Source organism: Egretta garzetta, unplaced genomic scaffold, assembly GCF_000687185.1.
Source record: "Egretta garzetta isolate BGI_Z169 unplaced genomic scaffold, ASM68718v1 scaffold280, whole genome shotgun sequence".
Lineage (NCBI taxonomy): Eukaryota > Metazoa > Chordata > Aves > Pelecaniformes > Ardeidae > Egretta > Egretta garzetta.
This window is the reverse complement of record NW_009258219.1, coordinates 710,091-722,964: the sequence shown is the minus strand read 5'-3', so window position 1 is coordinate 722,964 and position 12,874 is coordinate 710,091.

The following is a 12,874-nucleotide window of genomic DNA, read 5'->3' as shown; positions in this document are numbered from 1 at the left end:
AGTCAGAGCACACAGCCAACACGGCAGCTTCACCCCCAGCATATATCAGCGGTGCATGGAGAAGAGCATCCAATGCAGCAACAGCTTATTCAACTTTACATCTCTTGGCGTTACGTTTAGGAAGGTGAGCTTCCTTCTGCAGACGTGCTGCCCCACCTCATGGTGAGCGGCTTCTCCGTGGTGCCCTCACAGAGCGGCGAGCTGACCCTGCACGCGTGTCCCACGGGCCCTGGTCCCCGCTGGCCCCCTGCAGCACCCACCCGTGTCCTGCCCGTGCCCTGGCCATGCCCCATCACAGCCCCAGGTCCCCGCGCTGTGGCTCTGCCAGGAAAGGCAGCAGCCCCCCGGCCCGTGGGGGGCCAAGAGGACCCTGTGGGGTCTGGGGTCAGGGTGTGCCATGGGGAGGGGAGCAAGAACGCAATTAACTGCAAAAAAGGGTGACTTGGGAAAAGAAGTAAAAAGGCAGAGGATTAGTCCTAAAGTTCAAGGGAGGCTGTATTTTGTAAATGCTGCCTAAGTTAGACGTGGGAAATGAAACAGCAGCTGAAGCCACAAGGCGTGAGAGCGGGACCTGGGGGGAAACTGAGGCAGGGGGAGCTGACACCAACAGGCCCTGGGGGGCTGCTCGTGCCAAGGCCGGCAGAAGAGCAGCAAGAAAGTGCCCAACAGTTGTGCTCGCTACTGTCCAGCTTTGACATAGGCCTTGCTCTCCCAGCTTTTAAAATTAACCATGAGGGCTAGAAATGCTCAAAGGGCGCTCCCAGTTGCCTGGGCTAGGTCTGGGAGTAGCAAAGAAAGGAATAAAAGAATATATATGTGAACTGGTACTAAATGGGAAGAAGTAGCTATTTATAAAACGGGGTTGTTTGCATGAAGTTCATGGTAATTTCCTCCCTGAAGGCAAAGGGAAACTAAAGAAGCATCCCTCGTGTGTGTACATGTGCCTGTATGTGTCCCACCACGGTACTGGCAGCAGCTGAGGGGCTGACACAAAGCAGGAGAAGCATCTATTCAGGCAGGGCTTATGAGCAAAGTAAAAATGGCTCATGCAGATCTTTTTGGAGGCTGCTGGCCCCAGTGATGTGAGGGGTGTAGAGCCTAGACTGGCTCGGAGCCAAGGGGCGCTGGGCAGGGACGTGGGCTGGGCCCCCCTTCTGTGGCTGGGGCTGGAAACTGCACGGGAACCTGGTAATGGGCACCAGGCTCGGGGGGAGGCAACAGGGATTTACAAAAAAAAAATCACCTTTGCATTTTGCTACATGATGGGAAACTAGAGCTGCAAAGACAGGTTTCAGAAAGCCTGGACTCTCAATAACCCATAGACCATTAATCAAAACATTCCCCTGAGATGAGGGTTCATGCTTTCTTGGGCAAAGGAAGAAGCTGAAGGTGGATTTTGAGCAGTCTGGTAAAACTGCTGCCCCCTGAGCCCCTGCCCTGCTGAGCTGCAAAGGGGAGATGGGGCGGCTGCGTGTCCCCCCCAGCCGCCCCAGGAAGGTCTCGGGGCATTGGAGTGGGGCACGGGGCAGGCGCCGCCAGAACAGCTTGCTGAAAACACGGATTAAAGCTGCCAGCTCGGCACATCGATCCCCTTCGCTCAGCACTTCACTGCTCAGGCAGTGGCGGGCATGCCCACAAGCAAATTTTAGGAAATTTGAGAAGTTGAGTGTTGCATAACTTCACGTGTCTCTCGGGTTGATGGCACGTGAGAAGGTCGGGGCTTTAAGGATGGCTGTTTTGCTTTTACACAACATCGGGAGCGTTCAGGTGGGATGGGAAGGCACGGTCCTGGGTTGGGACATGGCTCCCTGTGCGATGCACGAGGGAGGGGTAGCCCCAAACACTCTCAGGCCAAAGAGCACTGTGGATAAGGCAGTGCCCTTATTTTTGGAGCGAAGCGCCGAGGTTCAGACCTAGAAAAGCTTGTCAGCAAGTGACTCAGACTCACGGGTGCCTGTGGCACAGCATCCACCCTCGGGACAAGAGACGTGAAACACTCTGATCAGGCTCCTGGGATCTGTGCTGAAGCAGCCAGGGCTCTGTGTCACGTCCCTGCACTGGGGACCGGGTGGTGGGCGCTGCCTCCTGGTGCTCCATAGCTGGACAGAGCCAGGCGTGTCTTCTCTCCTGACACCGGGGATGACCCCCAGCAGTCCCTCCAGCCAGGCGGTCCAGCCCCTGCCCTGCCGCTGAAGCTGTCAGCACGGGGCCGGAGCAGCAGGCGGTGGGAACCGGTGTAGTTACACTCACGATGTTGCCTGTGGTTGGAATAAGGGAACATAGAAGCCACACATCAGGAGCCAGAGCCGTGTTGCCCATGCACAAAGCAGCAGGACTAGAACCTGTCATGTAAGGGGATAACATGTTTTACTGGCAAAAACCCCACATCTGTTCAATTATTATTTTTTTTTTTTTGTAATACAAACTAAGAAATGGTTTGCAGAATAAACAAAGTGTGATGGAGAGGGGTGTATGGGCCACTTTCACCCACAAACACAGCATGGGTGTCTGAAATGCCAAGCCTAAAGAGCTCATTCTTTCAAGATTTCACCACCAGGGAGGTAACCATGGAAAGTACAAAATAATTAAGTACTGTTGAAGGTTGCCCGGTAACTGAGAGTGCAATAGTCCAATGCTTTTTCTGTGAGATTGTACTTGGGTAAATATTTAGGCTTTTAAAGCTTTAAATGACAGTGGACATTGCATTGGGACGCTCTGTGCAAAGCCCTGGACTATGTTTGCTCACAGATGGTCTATTACTTATAGGGTCCTCTCAAGGGTCCTCTCAAGGCTTTCCAGTCAGTGCAGCCCTTCTGCAGATCATAGTGGTCTTTGGGTTCAGCGGTGAGTCGGGCTCTCCTAGGACTGCACACACACAGCGTCCAAAAGGCCCTGGTCAGCCCTAGCTCTTGGTCAGCAGGTGGGAGACAGCGGTATCTCAAGCTGGCCCGGATTGCCCGATTTCATTAAATCCAGATGCTTTTGGTTATTCTTTGTTTTTCTTTTGTAAAGGCCCAGATTTGCTTTTTACTGAGCTCAGGCTGGTAAGGCTTCGTACGAGGAGAAAAGAAAAAAATAAATAAGAAAGAAAGAAAGAAAAGAAAGGAAATATTGCCTAGCAATGAGAAATGCCCAAAGGCCAAGGTGAGAGCACTTACTGTGAGCAAGCGGGCATTAGCGCCTTCTGCAGCACTACGTGGGCACCCTGTCTGACTGCAGCAGCCGCTGATCGCTCAGCAAGCAGCAACCTGAAATAAATATTTCCCTCTCCCAGGCCAGAAGATCTCCTGCGTCCCTCCCTCGCAGGGGCTCCATCCTGCCTGGCGGCGCCGCGTGGAGGCTGCAGCAGGAGATGGGCCCAGCGGGTGCTGCTGCGGTCCCTCCCATCACTGCTGCCAGTCCTCTTCAGCGGTAGCACAGCAAGTGTGCGTGGGGATAAAGCATCCGCTTTTTGTCCCCTGGAGGTTTAACAGGAGAAGTGTTGTGGATAATGGTAGCGAGAAACGTAGACTGGCAACAGGTATACAAGAGAAAGGACGTGGGGGTGGACCCCACAACTCCCATTCACTCGCAGAAGCTCCTCCGCGGCATGGGGCTGTTGGTTTCCATATGTCTGTCTGCCAAGCTGTGAAATGATTCAGTGCCCACCTCCCTTCGAGGGTGGTCACTGGCCTCACTGGGCTTTGAATCAAAAAGCAAGAGAGCTATGCAAGACATTGTGCGATCCTTTATTGAGAGCTCAATAAAATAACAAGAGCACATAACAAGGCGATGTGTTTCTGGGTGGTGGAAATCTTACAATACTTTTTATTTATCTTAATCTGAAAATACAGCAGATGGGAACAAACGAACAACTGACATGGAATATAACCCCAGCTTAATTTTGGATTACTGGAAGGAAACTCGGTTTCATCACACGAATGTTCTGGTGTCCTGGAGAGTAGGAACGGTTTCGCTGGTTTTGGAAATACGCTCAGCAAATGTGGCAATAACCATTGCGCTGTTGCAGGAGCAGGGCAATAGCAGCGCCGAAGCCTTATGAGCCATGTTGAAGATTGTGAACAGATGCTACAAGATATGCTAAAAAGTTGTATTTTTCCTAAGAGAGGGATGAGGGGGGACTTCTTCCTTAAAATTTTGTATTTGAAGAGGGAGAAATTATCCAGATCTCAAACAGCTTTTGTTTTTCCACCCAAAGGATTAGGGAATTGCAGACCAAAGAGATATTTTTATATGCAACACTGTTTGCTTAACTTAGCATCATTTCTTAAATCCACATTTTTTCCCAAGGCCAGACATTGCTTCTGCAGCTTGTCCGGTTGCTTTTTCTACCCCGTCTTGTGCCATCTTGGAAGCATTGTCAATAGCTGCAAGAAAGGCAACAAGATTAGCAAAAAGCTGGAAAAATGTAACATGGTTTAATATTTACTACTGGAAGGAAACTCGGTTTCATCACACGAATGTTCTGGTGTCCTGGAGAGTAGGAACGGTTTCGCTGGTTTTGGAAATACGCTCAGCAAATGTGGCAATAACCATTGCGCTGTTGCAGGAGCAGGGCAATAGCAGCGCCGAAGCCTTATGAGCCATGTTGAAGATTGTGAACAGATGCTACAAGATATGCTAAAAAGTTGTATTTTTCCTAAGAGAGGGATGAGGGGGGACTTCTTCCTTAAAATTTTGTATTTGAAGAGGGAGAAATTATCCAGATCTCAAACAGCTTTTGTTTTTCCACCCAAAGGATTAGGGAATTGCAGACCAAAGAGATATTTTTATATGCAACACTGTTTGCTTAACTTAGCATCATTTCTTAAATCCACATTTTTTCCCAAGGCCAGACATTGCTTCTGCAGCTTGTCCGGTTGCTTTTTCTACCCCGTCTTGTGCCATCTTGGAAGCATTGTCAATAGCTGCAAGAAAGGCAACAAGATTAGCAAAAAGCTGGAAAAATGTAACATGGTTTAATATTTATGATGGAAGAGGGAGGTGTGAAAATGATTAGACTATAAAAATATAGAGATATATCTTTAAAAAAGAAGGGTTCTCCATAGCTGGTTGTGGTTGGGTTGGGCAGGATGTATTTGGGCTGGGCTGTAAGGCATTGCTAAATGTGAGCGGGCACTCAGAAGTTTTGGGTGCTGAGCTGAAGCAATGTGAGATGAATGGTGGGACAAAGCCAGAAGAGATTGGGTTTGGTGGCTGATGGAGGAGGGTGCGTTGGGCTAAGAAGTGCTGTGAATACTGGGGTTTTTGGGAAAGACAATCTTATCAAGTGATGGGGAAGGTGAAGGATGCTTTCCCCTCTGTTCCCTTTTCAGTTAGTGTATTTGAGGTGCTGCCGGTGAGAGTTGTGCTCAGCCATGGGCAGTGGGTGCAGGGACATCAGCCAGGATGGGAAACTGCAGAAGGGTCTCACCAGGAGAGAGAAGACTCCCCCAAAAGGGGCACAGTGTCTCTCTCTCTTCTCTGGGATTTTGGCTGTATTTTGGCAATTTTGCTGCCTCCCCATCTAACGTCAACAGGTGCCCAAGCCCTTCCTCCTCATCACATCTGCTCTAAGGAGATACTGCCAATGCATTTTGGCTTTCATTGAACATTTTAGATGCTGAAGTTGCTAATTCTCCCCTCATTCTTAGAAAATTGTTAAAATTAAGTGGGAACTGAGCTTAGTTTTTAGTTTAACCTGTTTCCAATCCTCAAAAACGAGATGCCAGCACTTCCCTGACAGCACCTTTCCAGCTGCAGGATCATTAATGTTTGGCCTCAGCTGCTGCCTCGGTGCTGGGGACTGGCGGGGGCTGGACCTGGACAGAACCCTGCCCTCCGGGCTGGGGAATCGAGAGGTATCACAGGGGTATTCAATCCTCAGGAAAGAAGAGCAAAGTTTTGCCCATGCTATTCCCACAAATTTTCTATAAAGGAAGCCAAAATCCGAATGCCATACATGAGACTCGGTGGCTAGGGGGGATGTCAGCTATCACAGGACAGCTGCCAGGAAATGTATGGAGCTACTAAGCAACAGGTCCTAAAATCCTTTCCCATGAGATTTGTAAAAGGCCAAAAATTTCCAGTGAAACCAAGGACTTCCCAGCTGAGAATACCCGTGGGACAGAGGGGGAATGAGCACTGCCTGCTGCTGGCTTGTGCCGAGCTGCTCTATCGCTTCTCGGCTCACACATCATTTCTCCTACCTTTCTGGCTTGCATCTGTAATTTGGTTGACTGCATCCTGAGTGGCCTGTCCCAGGGTGTTTGCTGTAATTAAGGACAAAAAAAAAAAATTCATTTCCAGCTTTCACATCTATGATTATAGGAATTCCCTACGTCAGTTGGCTTTTCTGCGTGTCCCCAGAAGGTTATGCCCCTGGCAAGAGATAAGGCTGGTAGGGAGCAGGCTGAGGCCGTGTGCTTTGCTCGTGGGCACCCTGGGAACCATGTGTGTTGCCAGAGCAGCTTGCTATGAGATTAACGTTCACCTAGCACCTACGGTCAGCTGAGAAAATCAATGACAGATAAGATAAAATAAGAAGGAGATAATGAAGCAAGGTTTAGCAGTGAGTTGGAATGATGACATTTAGCTGTAAGTTGCTTATTTTACACTATGCTTGCTTTTATTGATTTTTCTAGCTTATTCTGCTTGGAGAAGCTTGGCCATCTAGCATGCATTTTCTTTGTGGGCCCTTTGGGAGTAGTGTCTTTCCCGAAATAGAAGCAAACGCATTAAACAGAGCAGGATCGGAAAAGGGAGTTTTTACAAATAAGATATAAATAGAGGAAGAAGAGGAGAAGAAGCTCAGATCAGAACAGATCAACTCCAGAATATAAAGCACTAAAAAAGTGAGATGCCATGTAATTGTAAGATGTCTGATTGATAGTTTATGATAGAGCAATGGCCATCCTATCACTTTTGCTCTAAGTGACCCCCCAATGGCATGAATATATTCAGGATGTAGCAAGGACTATTTTGTTTTTCAGAAACATGTACTGTCATGTTTCTGGGTCTACTGCGCATTTGTTCCCAGGCGTATGTAACCTTACTGTAACTCCAAAGGTCGGTGAGGTTGCTCACATATTTCAGCTACACAACAAAGCGATTGCATTATCAGAATCTGGGACTAATACAAATTATACCCTGCTAGGAACGAGCTGTACACAAACACTAGGCAGACTATGCTACAAAATACTAGCATAAGCTATACACCTATCGACGTTTTTCGTTTAAAAGAAAAGCCACTCTACTTCTCATTGAAAGGTTGGTTTGCAATGCAAAGTGCTAATAATAGTATGGAGCTTGGCCCTGCAACATGGGCATAGCTATGACAGCAATGGGTGCACAGGTTGCTTTTAAACCCCACAAAGTCTGGTGGTCACTGCTGGAGAAGACTACAACAGCAACATACTTGTACTGCCTATTACACTGCAATCAATACAGTTGTTAGGAGAAGGCATTGATAGTCAGGCCAAGTAGCAAACGTTAATCAAAGGTTAACTCCAACGTCTTAAAAGGAGAGCCATTTAAAAACCTCTGCAGAGCATGAGAGAAGACCACCCTGAGGAATGTAAAAGCTAGGTACAAAAGGTTATTACTACCAAAATGGGTTTCACTGCTCTAAAACCACTAAGTTTGGGGATCTGTCTAGGGAGCCCTAAGGGTTGGGCAGCCGCTGAGGGAGCTGGGGGTGGGTGGAGGTGGCTGCCCGAGCCCATGCCCAGCCAAGAGTCAAGGCCAGCCTGGAGATGGCCAAAACTTGGCCCCAGGAACTGAAAGAAAGGGAAAAGCTGTGTCCTGCTGGCACCGGTGAAGCTGGTAACGTAACTACAGACCACGGTTCCTGTAAGCGAAAGCAGCAGCTGAGCCCCCCACCACAATATTTTATCTTTCTTACCAGCATCTTTTGCTGCACCTTCAGCCTGTTCCTTCAGCCCCTGGAAGTTTTTACCCGACATCGTGGCTTCTGACACCTGTACACACTCCTCTGCTTCGATAAAATTAAGCACCTGGTGATGTACAGCAGACTATGCAAGGGGTGTCCTGACTTGTCCTGGCTTTATACCTGTGCCAGGAGACCTGCTGATGCTTTTGGGGGTGATTGGTACAATGGGTGGAGTTTGAATGTGAGGAATGAGAGTTGAAAATACACACAGAAAAGCCATTGATTTACCCTCCCCAACGAGAGGGTGTGCCCAGGTAGAGATTTCTGCTTCATCACACTGTCTTTGTTTATAAGTTTGGGTTTCTTTTTAAAATCAAAACCACAAAAAAACCTGTTCCACCATCACAGACAGAGAAAAACCACTGAACTAAGCTTTGTAAAGATGCTGGAAAACTACTGAAGTAGCAGTGCCTGGGCATGGCCAACTTTCGTCCCCGCCGGGCTGGCTCCTTTCTCCTTCCTTCATCCCCTAAACTGAACCTCCTGGGAACAGAAACCAGCTCAAACTTCTTTCAGTTTTTAGCAGTTTCAATCACAATCCCATTTTCTTGTCAAGTGAGATACTGTCAGATGGGGGGAGTTGTTATTTATGTGTATTTTTATAAGAAACTGCAAATTTGGTCATCTTTCTAGTTGCCTGCTCAAGTTGTATTGCAAAAGCCCAGCATTGCTGAAGGCCTTGCCTGGGTCAGGCAGGCAACTAGTGCCAGCCCTAGCAATTCTCAGAGAAAGGGAAAAAAAGAAGCCAAGTTAGCAAACCCACCTTTTCCTAGCGTGGTTGCATGTTATGGTTTAGGTTAGTACAGAAATAATGTTTAAAATGATTTCCTTACCAAGCCTCACTACATTAATGAAAGTTTCTAGCTTTAAGCTCTGGCATTTCACAGGTTTCCACTAGCCTTTAGAATTTATCTTTTCTGCCACCAATCCCCAATACAAAGAAACTTTGTACAAATAAACTGCTGGCAGAGTTGGGGGCCAAAGGGCTCGCTGGCTTTGTGGGGCTCGGATTCTTTATCGCCATTTTCTGGCATACAAAGCACCTCGGTTCAGATGTTCACACTCATACCCATATTCATCTTCCTGAGGAAAGCTTTTTTGTTAAGGAATGGGCACAAGAACAAGATGCTGTGGATAAACTAGGGTGGGAAGTGACAGTGCTCATCAGTTCAGCACTTCATTAGTACCCAAGTGAGGAAGAGCAGCAGAAAACAAGGTTTAATGCATTCCTCTGCGGCTCCTATTCAGCCTGTCATTTCAGAGAGCTCTTTTCAACTTTTGCACCGCTGGCACCACTCATTTCTTATTTCAAACAGCAATTCTCTTTCCCCCTCGACAGGTCAATTAACATTTTAATTATATATTCACATCAGGTATCTTTTTGCAATTCCTTGCCCATTTCTTTTTCGGAATGAGTTTCTTATTTGGGTTTGTAAAAACTCAGATAAAAGACCCTCGCTATTCTGGGGCTCTGGCGTTTTTTAGACAAACCCACTAATATAGACCTACTTATCTTTCTTGCCCAAACCCAAGAACCTAGCAACAACAAAGCCATAACAAGCAGGCGGATTTCAGCCGCTCTCAGCCCCCTTAGCCAGATCGCTGCTGCCTCGGTTGACTTCGTGCAAGAGAGCAAGGAAGAGGCTCCCCAGCGCCCACCAGGCAGCTTGTCACGGCTTGGGAGGGGACGTGCCCAGGCTCCAGCGGCAAGCACCTTCCAGCTGCCCTCCCAGCTCCTCTCTGCTGATGGATTTCAGCCCAAGGGCCCCGCTGACATTGACTGGGGTAGTCTGCCCAAAAGGGAGAACAGGAATTTGGGAGAACATTTAAAACCGATGCACACTTATACCAAGCATTAAACATGCACCACGTTATAGCAATATTTTAGAGGCTCCTTAGCAGTGCAGACAAATACTGTTCTCTAATTCTGCGCTGCCAGCCACCTAGATTCCTCCAGCTCCAGCTATTTTTCTTCCAAGTGGAAATTTTTGATCGGCACTTTGAAATCAATACGGGCATCTGATCTCTGCCACTGCTGTTTTTTTCTCTGGCTCAAAACATTAAGTAGCATGAATTCGTGAGTAAAACCTACACCACTGCCAGCATAGCAGCATGACTCCTCATCTAATGGATCCTTATCCTTATCATTAAGATTGTTATCCTGATTTGAAGCCAAAAAAACCCCCCAAAGAACGCAAATGACACTTGCCCAGCAAACTAACATGGCATGTTCACTATAACGCAGCCCAGAGGAGAGAGAAAAGGGACCTCTGGTACAGTATATATGTATCCCATATGATGGGACAAATGGTCTGTGCATCAGGTGGCTCGCAGTGTTGCAAAGCCGCATCAGAAAATTAACGGAATGCATTGCATCATCTTTATTCACTTTGTGAGTGAACATTCCTTTTTTACAGCTAACATGCAGCATTTTGAACTCATGTTAGGTATCGATTAGAGCACTTGAACATAAAAAGGATGATTGACCATAGCAAAAATGAGGATTTGAATTTCATCTGCTCAGAAATTTACAGGATTTTATCCCTGAGTTTTCATTTTGCTCTGTAATGAATACTGAAACTACTAATGTAGACTGGATCTATTCCTGGATTTTGTAAAAAACTGTTTCTCAAAAGAATTTAACCTTCTCTTGGCCTCTAAAGAGAATAATATCGCAAGAGAAACCACTGAGAGCTTTTCCTGAGACAGCCTGCTTAAGGGGTAGGAGAAGTAAAATAGTAACTTATTTCTAATTATAGATCAACGAACTCAGCGAACTAACCATACGGTTTTAAATTCATTCCTGTCCTGGTCCAAGCTATAGGTCATCCGATTTACATTTCACTGCGTACATCTCCCGGCACTAGGTATTCGTGACGGGCTTCCAGGGTCTCTTACAAGTGTCATGGGAAGTGTTTGAGGTGACGATGAGCTGGGTGCCCCACCTGGGCATCAGCCTGCCCCATGACTGGGAGTTCACCGCACTTGTGGCTCTCCTGGGCAAGGAGCAGCTATGTTTTCAAGAAAGCCAGCTTTCAAATGCGTGGTCTTCTGAAATGCTGTCTCTCCACTATCCTCAACAGCTGGGTGAAAAAAAAAAAAAGAGCTTTTTCAAGAACTATTCTTCCTCGTGAATCCTGGTCTTTGCATTGACCCTTTTGTATGCTTTTTGATAGTCTGTCCCCGCCGTCAGAGAGGATCTAACCATCACTTGATGGACCTGGCTGGCAAGTATTGGGGGATTGGTAATTTTGCCATTGCCAGTTCTTAACCGTGTTGTCTCACAACAAACAACAAACCTAGGCGTGGGGCAGGAGATGATAAAGTTATTTTGAAAGCTAAATGCCGAAACACTACAGCCTGCATGCTCCTTGTCTCCTGAGGTCCCCACAGCACTGACCCAAAGCTCCAGCCTATAAATATATCTACAGTTTCTACTCGGGTTCCTCCCATGCATTACCTCTTTCCAAATGGGTGTCCTGGTCTTTGATTGCATCATTTGGTGTGTCCTAAGGTCAAATCAAACCGCCTACTGGTGGAAAGTTAGTTTGGACTTTTGCTCCATTCAGCTCTCGGTATCTGCTGAGACTGCAGCCAGAAATCCTGGTTAACGCCAGCTGGGGTAGGTACTTGGATATGCAGGCACCTGCCAAGGTGCCCCTGAAGTTTCAGGCTATTCCAAAAGTTACTCCAGCTGGGAGTGCCGGGGTACATCGCTGACATTGCTTGGCCAGAACCAAGACGTGAAAAAGCGTCACCACCCCCAGCAGCGCTGCCTGCTCGCCTCCAGCAGGCCACTTGTCTCACCCACACCGACACTCACCTCAGTCCCTGGGCTTTTTCTTCATATTCTGCACCTTCTCAGTCTGTTGGCTGTGACAAGTGGTTATTTGCCTTTGGGGGAAAAAAAAAACCAAAACTGATTCCTTAAGCGCTAGGTGGGCTTCATGACCCATGGCTCTGGAGCTGATTGGTGACTCCAAATGTGCAGCCCAAATAGCTGTGAGTTAAATCTGAGGCACTGCACGGAAACTAGAAATTGTTCGCGTTTCCTTTCCTTTCACGCCTCTGCTATGGCATCTTTGAGCACCCTCTCACATATCCGTAACACGAACCCTTCTGGTTTTATTACCTGATGAAAGCGAGAAGTAATTGATCAGAGCTAGAGCTTGTGTTTTACACAGGAAAATGGGCAAACAAGGTTAATTAAATGGGAAGTGTTGAAATTTATTTGGATTTTGTTCAGTTAGCATTTTACCAGGGTTGAGTTTTATAGATAGGTATGGTTTCCATCAGCAAGGTAAATGCAATGATGTGTCAGGGCTGAAAAGTTTTACACAGACCGTTCCTGAAGTTAATGAAGCCCATGGTGTTCAACGCCCACAGCTGCTGAAAGAGCCCGATATTAGCGTGGAAGGGAAGTGATGTTTACATTAAGAAATAGAATTGGTTTAAGAAATAGAATTGTTTGCTGATAACAAGATATAGCTATCAGGAGTCATAGGTTAGTCATCTAAAGGATCGAACTAAAGCTGTTCCAATTAAGCTAAATTAGCCCTTCAGTTCAAACACAGAAATATATTTCTGGGGGAAAAGTAGGTCTGACTGATTCTTCATTTACATGGGTGGCAACATTCTCCAGGAATCATCATCCAGCTCTGCTTCAAAGCATGAGATCAAAAGAAGGCCAGTATATAGGGATTTCTTTACCTTCTGGTTTCTGCATCTTCAGGCAACGGCTGAGCCAAGTGTCCAGTTTCTGCCATCTTCTGGAGCACTGAAGACTAAAACCGTGCTTAAATTCTGGGATTTTTTTGTGGATTCTCATGATATCCTGCAGCTTGAGTATTAGGAAAGAAAAAACAATGTCTGGTCTTTAAATTATGAGGGGTAAAAAGATGAGAAAGACTTGACCACCACCTTAAGATCTGGCACAGAGCTAGG